General features: G+C 39.3%; 1 long non-coding RNA gene across 1 annotated transcript in view; it reads left to right on the top strand.

Moving 5' to 3' along the window:
• Window positions 1-17,565, top strand: part of LOC120307704 — a 46,656-nt gene extending 29,091 nt beyond the window's left edge. The window contains exons 2-3 of the long non-coding RNA XR_005556621.1: window positions 14,633-14,776; window positions 17,310-17,565. This is a non-coding gene — a long non-coding RNA (uncharacterized LOC120307704). The remainder of the gene's footprint in view (window positions 1-14,632; window positions 14,777-17,309) is intronic.
• Window positions 17,566-18,260: the final 695 nt, after the last annotated feature.

Here is an 18,260-nt window from a genome sequence, read left to right as displayed (position 1 = left end):
CTTTTTTGTAGTATGATGGAAAGTTTTCATGGAAAGTTAAAAAGGAAACATAAAGACCAAAACACCTCCTCCTTAATAATCAACACCCAGATGAGAAGAGATTAACACCAAGATTAGCACCAAGACCACTCCTGCCAACACTGACAGACCAAGGCACTAATATCCCTTTTAGCATTGATAATGTTACCTAATCTGGTAATGAAACATTTGCAAGGAAACAACCAAGCTCAGAGAGCATCAAGGACCCCAAAATTGTTTTAGTAGTAGTTCCAGATGAAAACTCGTGTTACTAACTTTCTACCAGTAAAACAAGTCTGCATCAGATTCAAAAGCATATAAGAATACCAATTGTTTTGAGGATGAAGTCCTATTAATAATCAGACTATAACATAGTGTATATTTTCAAATTATAGAAGCTCAGCCATATTTGGAAAACCTTGTTAGGACTTTTCATTTCTCTCAACAATCGTTCAGATCTTAAATGAGCTCCTTAGTTAAATATCTGCAAATGCTGTCTTGTCTCTTTTAGACAAGGTTCAGAAGTCATTTTAATGATGGTCTTCATATTGACAGGGCTTGTACTTTCAGCTAGTATTGTAATCATTTATGAAGGCAGTTAGCCCCCAGGCCTTTCAACATAAATTGTATGTATATGACAGAAGTTTCTAAATTCAGACCCTTGATGCTAAAATTCAGTAATATTAATAGAAAATGTTTCCTTCCAGATTACTAATGAGTTTGGATAAAACTCAAAATGAATAATAGTTTTTAAAATATATACAAGCACATATACCTCTATACTGTACTCCTAATTTACCATAGCTGCTGTTTCATTCTCCCTTCCCAAAGGGCTTCATTATTACTCATATATCGGTTTTTACTGTCAGTCAGAATACAATTATCTAACAGAACACAGTGCATATCCATTTGTTTTCATAGGACATTTGCTGAGGGATTTTTTTCCACTGGTCAGAAAACAAAAAACACATCAAAACTCTCACCAGCAACAAAAAAGGTGACAAAAATAGAGACTACTCATGCTTGCCCAACTCCTAGTGAAGAGTCAAGGATGGAATAACAGCTTCTGAATGCAAAAGAATTTCAGCAAAGGGGAAAGCATCAACAATTCATCCACAAATTAGATGCCTTCTGTCAAAGTATGATGAACAAGCTACCTGCCATTTTCCTCTAAGTGAATAGGAGCATTGCTGACAGAGGAAAACAATAACAAGATCAACCTAGTCTGATAAATTATGAGAGCTTAGACTCCATTAATAGTCAGCCATTTTATATAAACTCCTCAGCAGGTTATTACCATGGCATTTGGACCAGAGCTACTTGGACAGCTTGGACACTAGCAGTAGCCAGACATACTTCATACTGTATGATGAGAGGGAGGGAGGGAGGGAGAGAGAGAGAGAGAGAGAGAGAGAGAGAGAGAGAGAGAACTTTTCACTGACTTGTTCTGAAAGCTGTTCACCTTACTTTTCCCCAAAATATTTTTTCCTTTCCTTTCCTTTCCTTTCCTTAAATTATAGATATAAGAATGACTCCCATTCCTCAGCTTTCCTTCTCTGAAATTGAAAATATCATATCCAACCTAGGAAGAGAAATCCTGCTCCTATCCTTATCACTTCCCCCAGTTAGTTCTGACCTATATCTAGTATTCCTAGTAAGGAAAATGTACTAAAAAAAGAGAGAGAACAGATTTGGAGGGAGCAAAACAACAAAACTCCAAACTTTCTACTATCATGGCCCTCAGCTGGAATAATTCTTAGGTCAGTGTTGAGCTGATTGTTGTACAAGAATAGTGATTCAAGAAGCACAAAAAAGTCGACAATGAAAAAGCTGGTAAATTTAGTGTACTTCTGGTCTCTCTGTTTCATGAGTCCTCAAATGAAAATGTAATACTGCAAGTTTTGTGTGGAAAAAGCACCTCTTACCTCTCCTCTCACCAACTTTGCCTGCACAAAAATATGAGATTATGTAAAAGATCAGAGAAATAATAATAACAGCAGCAGCAATCATAGCAGTACCCTCCCTTCTTTTCTTAAAATACTGGGAGTCCAAATATTGGTGCCAAAGAGAAATAAGGTCAGATGAAATAACAATAAAATAATCTGACTGGTTCAGAGGTTCTGCCATTCCTCACACCATCTTACCAGTATGGATAAACTCAAGAAAACCAACAAATTAACAATATGTTGTTGATTTATCTATTTAAAATAAGGCTTGGACAAATTTTGCCACTGAAAATATAAATATAATATTAATTTTGAATAAAACAAATGCAGATATCATGTTGTGTATTGTGCATGAAAAATACACAGCATGGTATCCTGGTGGCTTTAAAAGAGGATTACATAAACCCTTGGGATATGTGCTTATTCATAATATTCTTGATGTAAAATACAATTGAAAATTCATTTTGGAGAGGCGATACATAGAAAGATTTATGTCCTTGTTTCCAGTCTTCCTACCTCGAAGCTACTATGAACTATAAATAGAATTTTAACCAGAGATATCATGAATTTTGAGGAAACTCAGTGGGCCCAGGGAGTAGATTCCTCTATAGAAATGTCCTTGTCCTCTGACTTAGGTTGCAATCTTATGTTGCTTTGCATCCCATTAGCCAGAGGTTTGGCCAGTTTTCATCTTCACAGTAGACATTTGAATTTGAAAACTCAAAAAAAAAAAAAAAAGTCATAGGGTGGGTCAATATGGGGAATTTTAAAAGAGCTTCAGTGCTCTCAGCACTTTGCTGTCTGTCCCTTCTGAAATCTAGCTTGAACATAGAGCTACAGAAATTTAGTCTATTGCATGGAAAACAAGAGACACATAAAACATCTCTCCACTTCTATTTTTCCCCCTTAGGGCTGTAGTCTCTAGATCTTAGTAAAGTTTGAGCATTCATAGTTTAACATAAGATTGCTTTGGTCATGTATGCAGAGTGGCATGGAGCTAGACATCATTCTTCATTAGGAATTCAGAATCTTCTCTGAGATATTTGCCTAATGCAAAAGCTCAGTATGACTTTTGATTTTCTTCCTCACTTTTGAAAGAACATCAGCAAGAATATATAATAGCAACAAAATGCCTCAGCTACACTGACTGCTACAGATGGAATATAAATTTTTATTTCAAAGCTTTTCTTTTCCTTCTCTCTCATGTTCATATTGAATATATCGTTTAAAAAAATTATCTCCCTACATTTTTGAATCCTAGCACACTTGCATGCACATATACACACCCTAGAAAAATCTTCCAATTATATTTCCTGATATTTCCCCTCTGGCAGCTGAAGTTACTTTGAACTAGAAAAGTACCTTTTGGCAGTTGGGGAGGGGAGGGGGCGGAAGGATAGACCTGATCATTTCTGCATACTCTCCAAGATTAGTCTAAACTCTTTCTCCATCTCTTTCATTTTATGTAACTATTTTTAATAAATGGAATAACCTTCCTAGATCGGTAACCCAGTCATTGTTTTGTCACACCTATGCCTTGAGTTTTATTTAAGCTTTTCTGTTTGTAATGACTGCCCCAATTTCTGTCCTTTTGGAGATGAGATATAGACTGCTAACTGTTCCTTGTAAAAAAAAAAAATCCCCTCTTTTTACAAATAGTTTTCCTTAAAAAAAAAAAAAGATCTTTGCTAAAATAGAAATGAATTGAATTTGGGTGCCTTCATCTAAAGAGAACCTTAAATGGGGGGGGGGTTAATAGTTAAAAATGAACTTTTTTCATTCTTTTAGAGAAAATTTTTCCAGAGTGGTCAATATTGACTCCAAGGATAATTGGGACTTTCCAAGGGTTTGTTTTTATTCTAATATTTCATAATAATATTAATTAAAGTAGTACTGATTAAATTGAAACTTAAAAAAGAAGGGGTCAAAAAGTTGAAGAGTGTTGGTACCCCTGTCCTAGTGTATAGTCTGACTTATTACTACCTTTCTTCCTCTTCTGATCTACTCATTGTGGAAAATGCCATAAAAATCTAAAACCTCCTGGGTTCCTTTGGTGGCACACCTACTCCAATGCAGGTAATTTAAAAAGGACAGTGATAATATAACTTCATACCATGTAGTTTCACACAATCATAACAAGACACAGTAGGGAAATAACAGCTGCAGAGGGGATAACTACAAATTGTTCTTGTTTTTTAATGTGCCTTTGCTCTTATATTAAAAAGAAAGACTTCCCAGCCTCATTAAATAATTGAAAAGTAGCACTTTGCTTAGATGTTATTACTTTCTTGTGCATGATTTTCAGTTTTAAACAATGTTGTATGCTCAGAATTTGAACTACAGTACAGAGACAATAAAGAAATAACCCTCAGGGGCTGAAATGACACTGAAAGTTCCATTTTCATAACTCACCAGCTCTGGACTTCAGTTCTCAAGAATATTTTAAAAGAAAGCTTAACAAATAAAAGCAGAGGGCAGTGTAACTGAGTGAAATAATTTTAGGTGTATTAGCTTGGGATCTACAAGAGTGCAAGCAATCATACATTTTTGGTTAATTGTTTCACACCATTTCTTTCTTCACACTGTGCTGGCAAATTGGATATGAGTTTTCAGTTCTATTATTTGGAGTTGTGTCAAAGATCACAGAGTGAAATATCTGTGCTTTATTTCTCACAATAAACATCCCAAAATAGGGAGAAGAGAAAGAATCAAAATGGCCTCTAGTGATGCAGAAAAAAAGAACGTTGTTTCAAACTAAGGATATCTCATAGTATTCCTGTCATCTAATTCTGTTTTTGGTCCAATAAATCTGGATTAATTAAAGGAATATTTAAATTGCTCTGTAATCTTTCCATTTAATTATATCAGAATGAAGTTTTCATCAGGTGTATGGGAATGATATCAGAATGTCCTGGAGGTTAAAAGATCCCAGTCTACTTTATCTCATCTAGAATATCACAGTCTTCCTGTCCTCCTACCAGCACAACTATGGTGGTATTCATTAGGATAGGATAAGACCTGCATTAATATACTGCACCACTTAGGTACTTGAAGGTGAGCCAGGTTTAAGTCTACAATCTGTCATGGAAGCTCAGGCAGTGACTTTAGGCTAGGTACAATGGCTTAGCCTAACTTATATTACAATATTTTTCCTGTGAGGATAAAATTGAAGATTACTATATAGGTTGTCTATATAGTATACTGTATCAGCACTCTAAGGTAAACAGGACACAGGACAAGATGAACTACAGGTAGTCCTTGACTTATACCATTTGTTTAGTGACTGTTTGAACTCTTTCATATTTATGACCATTACCCACCTCTATGGTCATGTGATTAAAATTCAGACACATGGCATATATTTATGATAGTTAGTGTCCCAGTGTCATGTGATTACCTTTTGCAACCTTCCAACAAGCAAACTCAATAGGGAACCCAGATTCACTTAACAACTGTGTTTCTAACTTAACAGTTGCAGTGATTCACTTAACAACTGTGGCAAGAAGGGTCATAAAATGGGGAAACTGTCTTGCTTAACAATGGAAATTTTTGGGCTCAGTTGTGGCTGTAAGTCTACATAAGACTATAATTCTATTTTATTGCATGGATACATTAACAGATTCTTGTACTGTAAGTCTGAAAGTACAAACTTAACTGCTCTCACTTTTAATCCCTTGATTCATTAGATGGACCCTTTCTACTGTAAGTTTCTTTCTCAGACCATTGTACTATTGAGGGCTATTTCCTCTCTTGTCTGATCATTTCCTAGGCAGCATCTCTTCCCCAAAGTCATCCATGCATTCTGTTATAACTGGAAGAAAGATGGGATATGCTTCTAACAAATTAATAAAGAATTTACATAAGCATTACTGGTTATATTATAACTGTAAATATCACACACTTTAAAGAAGATTTTCCCCTGCCTAGTGTCTCCCTATGGGTTAGGTCAGAATTCATTAGAACACTAAAAAAAGCCTTGCTAAATCAAGCCCATGGCTTATCTATCCAATGGCCAACTAGCTACATTCAGAAGGATCATAAATAGGAAGGCATTGCTCTTCTCCTCTGCTGTTCCTCAGAAGCTGGTATTGATGGTATTCTGTCAGTGATTCATAGTAATAATAAATAGCTCTCAAGATTACCTAAATTGCTGGCAATTGATAATGTAATTATGTGTTGTGTGGTTGTTATTTAATATTTAAGGTGGTTCCTTGTCCTGCAAAGCATTAGCAATGGCCAGCTGAGAAAAGAGAGACAATGAAAATCCAGAGGCTGTCCCAGCTGGACTATCATCTCTTTCATTAAAACTGTCCATTGCCCCCTATCTTGGAAGGACTGGGCTAGACCCCTCCTTGATGGCTTTCAGAAAGTTGTTAAAAGCCAGGCTTTCCTGGAGAGCATTTCAACAATGCCCACTCTACCAACTTTTATTTGCTATTGCTACATGTGGATGTTAATTTTATAATTATATAATTTAGTATGCTGGAAAATTTGCATAAAAATACGACTCCTGGGCATGTCTATGGTACAAATAAAATACGAACACCAGGAGAGTATAAATATAAAAATATACTTTACTAAAAGCTGCCAAGCTTTCGTTTGGAAACTCCAAACATCATCAGGGCTAAGGAGCCAGTAAACAATGATGACTTAAATGGGTTTTGCCGGCATCTGCACCCGGCTCATGGACCGCGTCACCGGTCCCGGCCGGTTAATTAGTGTTCCAGATGTTTCTTTATTACTCTCCTTACGCTTCCTTCTATGGTTCTTCCGGATCATTCCTTCCACTATCTCATTACTGGTATTCATCTCCTCCACCACCCCTTTATCCTTATTTCCTTCCATAGCACTGACCCTCCTCCCCTTTTTGTTTTCATTCTCCACCCTGGGGGCATCTGTTTCTCCTCTATCAGTGTTACAAGCTTCCCTGGGCTCACCGACGCTCCCCCACACACACGCTTTTCCCAATCCCTGCTCCACACCCTTTCTTCTCACTCTTCCACTGTCATGAGTAACTTTCATACGGGTGTTACATATTTGGGGGTCTGTGCCTTCCTCCTCTGTCCTAGCAATCTTCGTGTCGACAGTTCTCCACCGTTCCATTTGTTTGCTGCGTGATCGGGTGCTTACCCCATCTCTCAATTCATCCCTCCTCCCTATCGCACGCTCTTCCCCTTTGCTGATAGGAACGGTATTCAGGCGGACACCAGGTCTCCAGATCTCTGCATTCTGATTCCCTGCGTTCTCACTCCCCTCTTCTGTGCTCGTCTTTGGGGGGACTTCAAAGTGTTCGTCCCGGGAGGGGGCTGTATTGTTGGTGGGGGTGTTCCTTGTCTGCAGGGAATCCAGGCAGAATTCCGTGTCTCTCCCTTTCACCGTATGCCTAGGCAATCGAGCCATGCTTTCGTTCTTCTTCTCCCCTCTACCCACAGCGTCAGGCTGCAGGCTCCTCATGCTGGATCTTCCACACTCTCACAGTTGTTGTTAAGTTCTGGGGGTGGGGGTCTATCATGATGATATTGGGGGAGGGGGAGGTCTTCCATCGGTGGATGATTACGTGTGTTTGACAGTGGTAGCCTCCTCAGACGTTCATTAGAGCGGTATTGGTGTTGATCGGGCGAAACGGGGGTGTCCCTGGAGTGTAGAGGGTTGGCCAAAGTTCCATCTATCTGTTCAGGATGGAGGCCAGGTATCCCGTCACGTTTACAGCTGTGCAAGCATTGTTCAGGCCGCTTATAATAATTGGCATGGTGTTTAAAATCCCATTTCCTCAATGCTTGTTGAGCTGGATGTAAGTCAATGTGACGATTAACCGCATCTTTGTTGGAATACCACGCCTCTTTCAATAGCCGGCCTCCCTTAGTGGCATCCTCAGACATAATGCAAACATTCACAAAGTCAAACTGGTGGTCATGTTGTGCCATATGCATCCACAATTGAGAATGCTGCTTGCCCCTTCTTATAGCTAACTGATGTTCATGCAAGCGAGATCTTAAACGCTTAGCTGTTTCACCCACATAGTTGCCATCGCAGTTCTTGCAATTGATTTTATAGATTACTGCTGATCTATCCATGGCAGGGAGTGGGTCCTTGGGGCGAACGACTTTGGACCGTAATGTCTGATTGGGTCTGTGGGCCACTTCTAGTCCATGGGGGGCCAGCAGTCTGGCTGTTGCCTCCGAGACGTTATTAATATATGGCAAAGAAACATGCATTCTTTGTAATGATGGTTCCTCTCTCTTTTGGTTGTTCCGGGACTGGGGTGTAAGACCGTACTGTCTGATAAACCTCAAAGGATACCCATTACGTTGGCAAATCCGGAAAAGGTATTGCCTTTCTTTCTTCTTAAACTCCTCAGTGCTGCAGTGGGAGTCCACGTGCTTAAACAATGCTTTAATGCAGCTAGCTTTATGAGATACGGGGTGGTTGCTCCTATAGTGGAGTATTCTGTCCGTGTGGGTGGGTTTACGAAACACCCCTGTAAGTAACGTCCCATCCAACTGACGGTATATTGACACGTCCAGGAAGGCTAGGTGACCTTGTTTTTCTTCCTCCACTGTAAACTGGATGTCGGAGCAGATCGAGTTAAGTACTCTCATAAAGGTAGCTACATGTTGTTTTTTAACAACCGCAAACGTGTCATCCACGTACCGAACCCAAAATTTGGGTTGGTATAAGGCCATAGCCCTGTGTTCTAGTTGTTGGAGTACTATTTCCGCTATAGTGCTAGAAATGGGGGAGCCCATAGGTGTCCCTTTAACTTGTTCGAAGATGGTGCCCTGGAAGGTGAAATAGGTGGTGAGAGGTAACGTCGAATGATACCATCCTCTCATCATCCTCCACCTTAAGGGTCTTAATTCTGTTGAGGAATTCTTCTGCAGAATTGACCGTTGTGGGGCTACCTTCCACAAGGTGGCCCAGATGAGTGCTAAGCCACTTCGCTAATCCCGATGTAGGGGTACCTATAAATGACACGATAGGGCGAAGTGGGGTGCCTTCCTTGTGGATTTTTGGGAGCCCGTAAAATCTAGCGAGCGCCGTGTCACGGAGGCGTATCTTCTTTAGGGTATCATCTCTGATTTTCTTACTGCGTTTAAGATTATTAAGCAGTTTGTTGATTTTATTCCTAAGGGTAACTGAGGGATCCTTCTCAACTATCCTGAGAAGGATCCCTCAGTTACCCTTAGGTATCATTCGACGTTACCTCCCTCTTCACCTCCATCCCCCAGGACTTAGCTATTTCAGCCCTGGGAGAGCGCTTGAGGAATACAGAAGGGAGCCACCACCAGGACTCCCTTCAGACAGATGACCTCCTGCGATTAGTGGAAATATGTCTTACCACCTATTTCACTTTCCAGGGTACCATCTTCGAACAAGTTAAAGGGACACCTATGGGCTCCCCCATTTCTAGCACTATAGCGGAAATAGTACTCCAACAGCTAGAACACAGGGCTATGGCCTTATACCAACCCAAATTTTGGGTTCGGTACGTGGATGACACGTTTGCGGTTGTTAAAAAACAACATGTAGCTACCTTTATGAGAGTACTTAACTCGATCTGCTCCGACATCCAGTTTACAGTGGAGGAAGAAAAACAAGGTCACCTAGCCTTCCTGGACGTGTCAATATACCGTCAGTTGGATGGGACGTTACTTACAGGGGTGTTTCGTAAACCCACCCACACGGACAGAATACTCCACTATAGGAGCAACCACCCCGTATCTCATAAAGCTAGCTGCATTAAAGCATTGTTTAAGCGCGTGGACTCCCACTGCAGCACTGAGGAGTTTAAGAAGAAAGAAAGGCAATACCTTTTCCGGATTTGCCAACTTAATGGGTATCCTTTGAGGTTTATCAGACAGTACGGTCTTACACCCCAGTCCCGGAACAACCAAAAGAGAGAGGAACCATCATTACAAAGAATGCGTGTTTCTTTGCCATATATTAATAACGTCTCGGAGGCAACAGCCAGACTGCTGGCCCCCCATGGAATAGAAGTGGCCCATAGACCCAATCAGACATTACGGTCCAAAGTCGTTCGCCCCAAGGACCCACTCCCTGCCATGGATAGATCAGCAGTAATCTATAAAATCAATTGCAAGAACTGCGATGGCAACTATGTGGGTGAAACAGCTAAGCGTTTAAGATCTCGCTTGCATGAACATCAGTTAGCTATAAGAAGGGGCGAGCAGCATTCTCAATTGTGGATGCATATGGCACAACATGGCCACCAGTTTGACTTTGTGAATGTTTGCATTATGTCTGAGGATGCCACTAAGGGAGGCCGGCTATTGAAAGAGGCGTGGTATTCCAACAAAGATGCGGTTAATCGTCACATTGACTTACATCCAGCTCAACAAGCATTGAGGAAATGGGATTTTAAACACCATGCCAATTATTATAAGCGGCCTGAACAATGCTTGTACAGCTGTAAACGTGACGGGATACCTGGCCTCCATCCTGAACAGATAGATGGAACTTTGGCCAGCCCTCTACACTCCAGGGACACCCCCGTTTTGCCCGATCAACACCAATACCGCTCTAATGAACGTCTGAGGAGGCTACCACTGTCAAACACACGTAATCATCCACCGATGGAAGACCTCCCCCTCCCCCAATATCATCATGATAGACCCCCACCCCCAGAACTTAACAACCACTGTGGAGAGTGTGGAAGATCCAGCATGAGGAGCCTGCAGCCTGACGCTGTGGGTAGAGGGGAGAAGAAGAACGAAAGCATGGCTCGATTGCCTAGGCATACGGTGAAAGGGAGAGACACGGAATTCTGCCTGGATTCCCTGCAGACAAGGAACACCCGCACCAGCAATACAGCCCCCTCCCGGGACGAACACTTTGAAGTCCCCCCAAAGACGAGCACAGAAGAGGGGAGTGAGAACGCAGGGAATCAGAATGCAGAGATCTGGAGACCTGGTGTCCGCCTGAATACCGTTCCTATCAGCAATGGGGAAGAGCGTGCGATAGGGAGGAGGGATGAATTGAGAGACGGGGTAAGCACCCGATCACGCAGCAAACAAATGGAACGGTGGAGAACTGTCGACACGAAGATTGCTAGGACAGAGGAGGAAGGCACAGACCCCCAAATATGTAACACCCATATGAAAGTTACTCATGACAGTGGAAGAGTGAGAAGAAAGGGTGTGGAGCAGGGATTGGGAAAAGCGTGTGTGTGGGGGAGCGTCGGTGAGCCCAGGGAAGCTTGTAACACTGATAGAGGAGAAACAGATGCCCCCAGGGTGGAGAATGAAAACAAAAAGGGGAGGAGGGTCAGTGCTATGGAAGGAAATAAGGATAAAGGGGTGGTGGAGGAGATGAATACCAGTAATGAGATAGTGGAAGGAATGATCTGGAAGAACCATAGAAGGAAGGGTAAGGAGAGTAATAAAGAAACATCTGGAACACTAATTAACCGGCCGGGACCGGTGACGCGGTCCATGAGCCGGGTGCAGATGCCGGCAAAACCCATTTAAGTCATCATTGTTTACTGGCTCCTTAGCCCTGATGATGTTTGGAGTTTCCAAACGAAAGCTTGGCAGCTTTTAGTAAAGTATATTTTTATATTTATACTCTCCTGGTGTTCGTATTTTATTTGTACCATAATTTAGTATATTTATTTTCAATTATCTGTGAATTTTCTTTGCATATATTGTAAACTGCCAAGAATTATGAGCATGCAGCATGATATAAAGTATATAAATAAGTAAATTTAATATATAACAAAATGAATAAATGATCCTTTAAAATATTGTTTATTTGAATATTTAAAATTTGTATGCTGCCTGAGATGGATTTGGATCCTCAAGGCTGGGGCAGAAGATGGGGAGAATAGTATAAATAATTTGTAATAAAGAAGTGTGTTTGGAAGGAAGCAAGTTGGAGGATGGTTTTTCTAGAGAATAGAAAAGGACCTCATTGATTAAAAATATTTAGGTCTCAATTTGACAATCAATCATCCAAAAATGTGGTAATTATGACATATTCCATAAATGAGTTACAAGTAACAGCACAATTTTCTATCACAGAGAAAGTTCATACAACTAAAACCTTTAAAGGGAGATAGTTCTAAAAATAATGACAATTTCCCCTCATGCTTAAGTCTGATAATTTGTTTGCTTAATAGACTTAGATTTTTTAGTAATCCAAAAAGAACTTCAAATCCAAGTTAACACCAAGTGAATTTTGATTCAGCATTTGTAGATCTAATGAAGATGGTGGTGTGGGTGGGGGACAAAAGATCAATTTCTTTGAGTTCCCTTAGAGATCATCTGAGATTTGAGACAGTCTAGTATTTTTATTGGCAGCAATATTATGTATAAAATATTTTCTTCTAACAGTGGAAGAAACCCAAAGTATTTACAGGTTTTGAACATCTTTTTTCTATAGGAATGTAATCAATGGTGGGAGAAGTTGCACCCCTGAAAAGCTATTATATTTTGATATTGTTTATTCTCACACATATGGCATGATATCCTTCTATACAAGAAAGAGAATGGGTCTGGTATTTTTGAAATCCTGTTAAAGAGTTTCAGATGGTGCAATTTATATACTGAAATAAATTCCTTTAGCAGAAAACTCAGGTGGCTTGGAAGACAAGACTGGGAGAAAATATTAGCATGCCCTACTGAAGCCTGAAGCTTATTCAGATCAAGTGAGTTTCAATCCATTGCCAGCAAAAACAAATAAACAAAATAATTGAACAAGGATCAGTAATACTGTACCCAGTAATAGTGTGAAAGCTTGAAACTTTTTGAGCCTCAAACAGGCATTTCGGCAAGCAATCCTATGTTTGTAAGAATATTGTTTCAAAACTCTGAACATCAATTTGAGAATTCCAGATGTTTTGTTTTATGGCTTGTAGTACAGATTTTCTTTAAAGAAAAGGTCCAGTATAGCAGGAAGACAAAGTGAATAAGGCAAAATAAGGCAGTAAGTGCAAAGGTGTTGGTGTGTGTGTGTACATACATGTGCATGTCTGTATGACTGTGCATTAACTTGCTTCATATGTTGCTAATATTAGTAATATGAGTTGGAAATACAAACTGGTTAGAATTATATTTTGATGGCTTGGGTTGTTTTGCTGACCTTTTGCATGATCTTCTGCTATGCTGATGTTGGACTTCTGGGTACCTTTAAATGTAAGCTTTGCAGATTGGGACAAAGGGGGATGCTTTTTTTTTTTTTTTTGAATGTTATAATGCCGCTTCTTTATTTGAATTTATAAGCTGCTCAACCCTAATGGGCTCTGTTATTATTTATGCAAGAATACAGCAGTAGCATTTTAAAAAATGTTTGCATACGTACATTACACATGGAAAGTACAACTTCAGCAAAGAATCACATAGTAGTTGCTTTTTCTAGGGCTTGTTCTTATAAGATATGCAGGCTGTAGAAACTTCCCACCTCTTGCCAACCTTACTTGAACTTGCTTAATAGAGGGTGTGAAACAGGACATTATTCCATTCAGACTGAACAATCCATCAAAAAATTGGCTAAACCATTTTTAATTTTTTTTTTTTTGAAAAAAACATTGGAAATAATAGTTAACTCCAGTGTTTATTGTTTTTAAATATGTCTTTATAGCATTTATTGTATTTTGGGAAGCTAGCCAAAGATATTAAAAAAGTGGGTCATATTTAAATATTCTGAATAATTAAAAAGAATAACCTCAAGCTCAAAACACTTTCTTGTTTCCATAACCTTGGCACAGACTCAACCACTTGCCTTCAATCTTGCACTACATCCTATTAGAATGCCCAAAGTGCTCAGCGGCTTCTAATGCCAATTTGGAAATGAGAACAGAATGCAGAATTTTAGCATATAGCAGCCTTCTTAAGCCTGCCCTTCTCCAAACAGGTATTGATTGCAGCCTTCAGAATTCCCAGTCAGCTTATTCAATTCTGGGAGCTACTATTTAGTTATGATGTCTCGCCTTATGGTGAGTTTACTTTTAATCTGGATTCTTCTCACAGTGCTAAAGTGTTATGTGATTTGTTTGGTTTCAGCTTAATGTGAACCAATTACAGATTATAAACTATGATTTATGATTCAACATAATGTGTGAACAAATAATGTCCTGATGGATGAATCTACAGCTTCCTGTTGGGGACTGCACAGGGGCAACAGTTCCCGTTGAAGCTGAAATGACCACATCTTCTACCTGAGAACATATTGTTTGATGCTACCTGAATGATGAGTTGCAAAAATAGGAGAAAGATGGCCTTGCTGGATCAGATCCTGATGGAAAAGAAATCTAAAGCAGAAAAATATTATTGGATCCAATGAGATCACAGGAATCTCCTCCTGTGAAGGAAGCAAAAGAGCAAGCCTTGGAATCAAAACTGAGAATATGTGATGTCTTGGCAACAGGTCTTATGTATATGTGGAGCACAAATAAATTGCCAAAGAACAAACATTTTGATAGAGATCATTTATCTTCTGTTTATGTATGATGAATGGTTAACTTAAAAGAAATTGACTTTAATTCTAGCTGCATCTCATTTTTTGCTAGGATGGAAAACACAGAGGATGCTGTGCTGAATCAGAGCTAGGATCCACTTAAGTATAGCATTTGCTGCCACTTATAATGATGCACTTGGACATTATCATCAGGATGTAATTGTTTTATGCTCCCTCACCTCTCGCCTCTCTAGATGGAAATGGATGAGTGCTGCAGAACCTGAGCCTCTTCATGTTCCTGCTGTTGAATGGAGCCATGGAAATCTGCCTCAAAACCTTACCTGTCTGTGCCTAATCTAATTGTAGTGGTGCTGGGAAACTCATAAGCAGTGACAAAGGTAATAGCTCCTTCTTACTCTTTGTTAATTAATGACACTTAGAAAGCTTTTTAAGAGCTTGATGTTCAGAAAGGTCACATTTCAATCAGTTTATTGCATAATAAAATGCAAGTATTTTGTCAACCCAGCATTTCTAAAGAATGTATGATAAATGGGAGGTGCCGGCACCATTTATAAATCAACACCACACAGCCATGATGTGGTATCTCCATAGATAAGTTGCTCTGCATGTATTCATTATGCCCAGGCCATGCTGATTCAAATATGTTACATCTTTCCTTTTTTTTGTTTAGATTATAAGAGAAAAAAGAATCTATATTTCACTTCATTGTTTCATTTCATTTTTTTTCACTTCATTTCATTTGTTAATTCACATTTACTATTTATTACTTTTACATTCCATGTTGCAATCCCATATAAGTTGTCAGTGATGGTTCCACGACTTTCACACAATGCTACTTATTAAGATAGAACTTGGTATTTATTTATTAAACATAAGCAAATATCAATATCAATTAACTGCCAAAAAGCAGAGAGAGAGAGGTAGAAAGAGATGTACAACAGGCAAGAAGGTGCATTTTATATATACTGTATCTGCATCAAAAGGATAGAGAACTTTTTAGAGCCACTGGATACAGTGCTATGAACAATCCCAAAGAAAATTACTTTTCTTTATTCTAACCTTAGCTCTTTTACATACATAATGGCAGCAGAACAGAGATTATCCTTCCTTTGTTCTGTACCATGAAGAAACAATTTGATGGATATCTCAAAGGTGCTTTTTTCAAGAGGCAACTGGACTTTCTTGTTTTTTTCTTTGAAGATATTTTGCTTCTCATCCAAGAAGCTTCTTCAGCTCTGTCTAGATGGTAGGTAGTGGAAGAATTTGTATTGCTTGCAGACAGCTGGTCATTTGCATGCTTTTAGAGAGTTGTTGGGGCCATTTGGAGGTTTACTTGTATCCTCAGGTCACCTGAGTAATGCAGATATTTGTTGAGACTTCTTGGCTGCAAGATGTTTTTTTCTTCTTCCTTTCTTCATTGTTGAAGACAGGTGCAGGCTGTTGGGGATGAATCTGTGTTGTCTGAAACTCAGACTAAAGTACAAATGTTTCCTGTAGTCTGCAATGTTTTCTAGAAATTCGTTCATACTCCTGCCCCATTCATCCCAAAGTACATAGCTAAATGTCTGTGGAGATTCTCAGTCATCCAGGTATGGTCATTTGCATTCTCAACACACATTTGCACTACTCAGGTAACCCTGAGGACACAGGTAAACCTCCAAATGGTTCCAATGACTCTCTAAAAGAATGCAAATGACCAGCTGCCTGCAAGCAATACAAATCCTTTCACTCCCCACCATCTAGTCAGAGCTGAAGAAGCTTCTTGGATGAGGAGTGAAATGCCTTCAAAGAAAAAAACAAGAAAGTCCAATTGCCTCCTGAATAAAAAGCACCTGGATGACTGAGAATCTCCATAGCAATTTGATGCATAAGGATGATGTATCCAACATGGATTGGATTACTAACCTTAATCACATTTGGCCACACAGAGTGCTCTCTACTCACAGTATGGATGGTACCATTTTATTTCAGTAGTCTATGGCTTGTATGCCATAAGCACAAACAAAATCCATTTTCATACCAAGATCCTTCTACTATTTATGCAAAGTGATTGATTTTGATTATGAGCCATAAAATGGCAGTGAACCATTATAATGTAGATAAAGCTGATCCTAACCTGGTTATTCAGTTTTCCTGTTGGTATACCCAGTGGCACAGTATCTGAATCCATTCACCTTCCTGTTGGATCTCCTCCCTTCTCTTTCTTTCCACCTTTCTCAGCATTAGAGTATGATCATTTGAGCCTGGTTATTTGTGCCTCAAGTGACAACTCTGGATTGATTTGTTTGATCATCCATTGATTTGCTTTCTTTGCAACATCAAATTTCTAACACCCAAATTTCAAAAGCATCAATATTCTTCTTAGCCTGCTTCTTCAAAGTACATCTTTTGCTTTTATGGCTATTACAAGGAATACAATTGCTTCACTATTTTGATTTCTGTAAGTCTAAGCACATTATGCCATTTGAATATATTTTCCACAGTCTTCATGACTGCTATACCCAGTGCTAATCTATGACATATTTCTTAATTGCTTTTTCCTTTACTGTTGATGGTTGATTCTAAAAAGCAGAAGTATCTATAATAGCTTGTATGCCACCATATGTTGCTTGCATCCCTCCAATTTGGAGATAAACACTGTGTAGCAACATATATTCAGGGATAATATCTAGTCCTATAAAATGAAAACATAGTGAGAAACAGTAAATGGGAAATAGTTGAGAACTCGATATAATGGGGTGGAATGGTACAAAATGAAAGAATTCGATTGCACCACACCACAACTAGATCCTTGCTATCCTAAAAGATACATTTCTGCAATCAAATCTAATTTAAGAACTAGGTTGTCTCAGCTGGTACTGTAAATGTGCAATGTTACAATAGCACTTTCCCTGTTTGCTTCCTTCACAGGATGTTCTGCTGCCCATGGTGATGAAGACTTGGCCCAAGTGTTTATATCTGAAAAATTGTGTAACCACGGAAGATAATTAAAACTTATCATCCAGATAAAATATTACATGTGAACATTTCACTGCTCCTTCTCCTTTGGTGGCTTTGTGTAAATAAGTATTTATAAACCTGAGACATCTCAATTATATGGATTTAACTTGGGGGTGATTATCATAATTGCTGTTTGCCTTTCCAAGGTGTTTATGTTTTTATTTGCTTCCCCTCACCCCCCCCCCCAGCTCCTTGATTACATTACTTATAATGCCAATCATGGGTTAGAGGATTTATCTTCCGGGTCTAGAGTAAGGAGGGAAAGTTTAGAAAAGAATGTGAATTAGGTTGGCGGCAGCATAGCTGTGAACTCCTGCTGAGTCTTCACGCCTAGACCCCTGGTACTTGGGATTCTGATGAATATTAGAAATAATTCTTCATGCCATTACCAGCTGTGAGCATATGGCAGGGGTCACTGTGCCACCATGAAGGCAACAATTCTGTAGGCATCTTCATACAATATCCTGTAAAGGTGATATTACAACATTGGAAAAGTGTTACCTGGCCAATGTTGGGGCCTGTTATGGTACTGTTGGTTTAGATGTGGGGAAAAAAATAGACATTTGATTTGTTGCAGAGACTAGTTTCTATGCGAGGATCATTATTCCGTTGCTTCTCATTACTTGTGAGAATCTGTTTCAGATTGAATGATTATTTGTATGCATGTTTAGGCCTGCCATACAGTGCCTGAGAAAGTGCAATGTTATTGTCCAGTAGGCTACATCTTATTAGTGTATAGTTTATTTGAGTAGTTTGAGGTATATATCTTACTGGTGTGCTATTGTTCTCTTTCTTTGGTCCTTCCTGGGAATTGGTTCTCTAAATTTCTCTGTTGATCCCAATGGGTTGGTACTTTATTCT

This window comes from Crotalus tigris, unplaced genomic scaffold, assembly GCF_016545835.1.
Source record: "Crotalus tigris isolate CLP2741 ecotype Arizona unplaced genomic scaffold, ASM1654583v1 scf7180000017810.681375, whole genome shotgun sequence".
NCBI lineage: Eukaryota > Metazoa > Chordata > Lepidosauria > Squamata > Viperidae > Crotalus > Crotalus tigris.
Note: the sequence above shows the minus strand (reverse complement) of the source record. Positions and strands in the feature narration are given on the sequence as shown.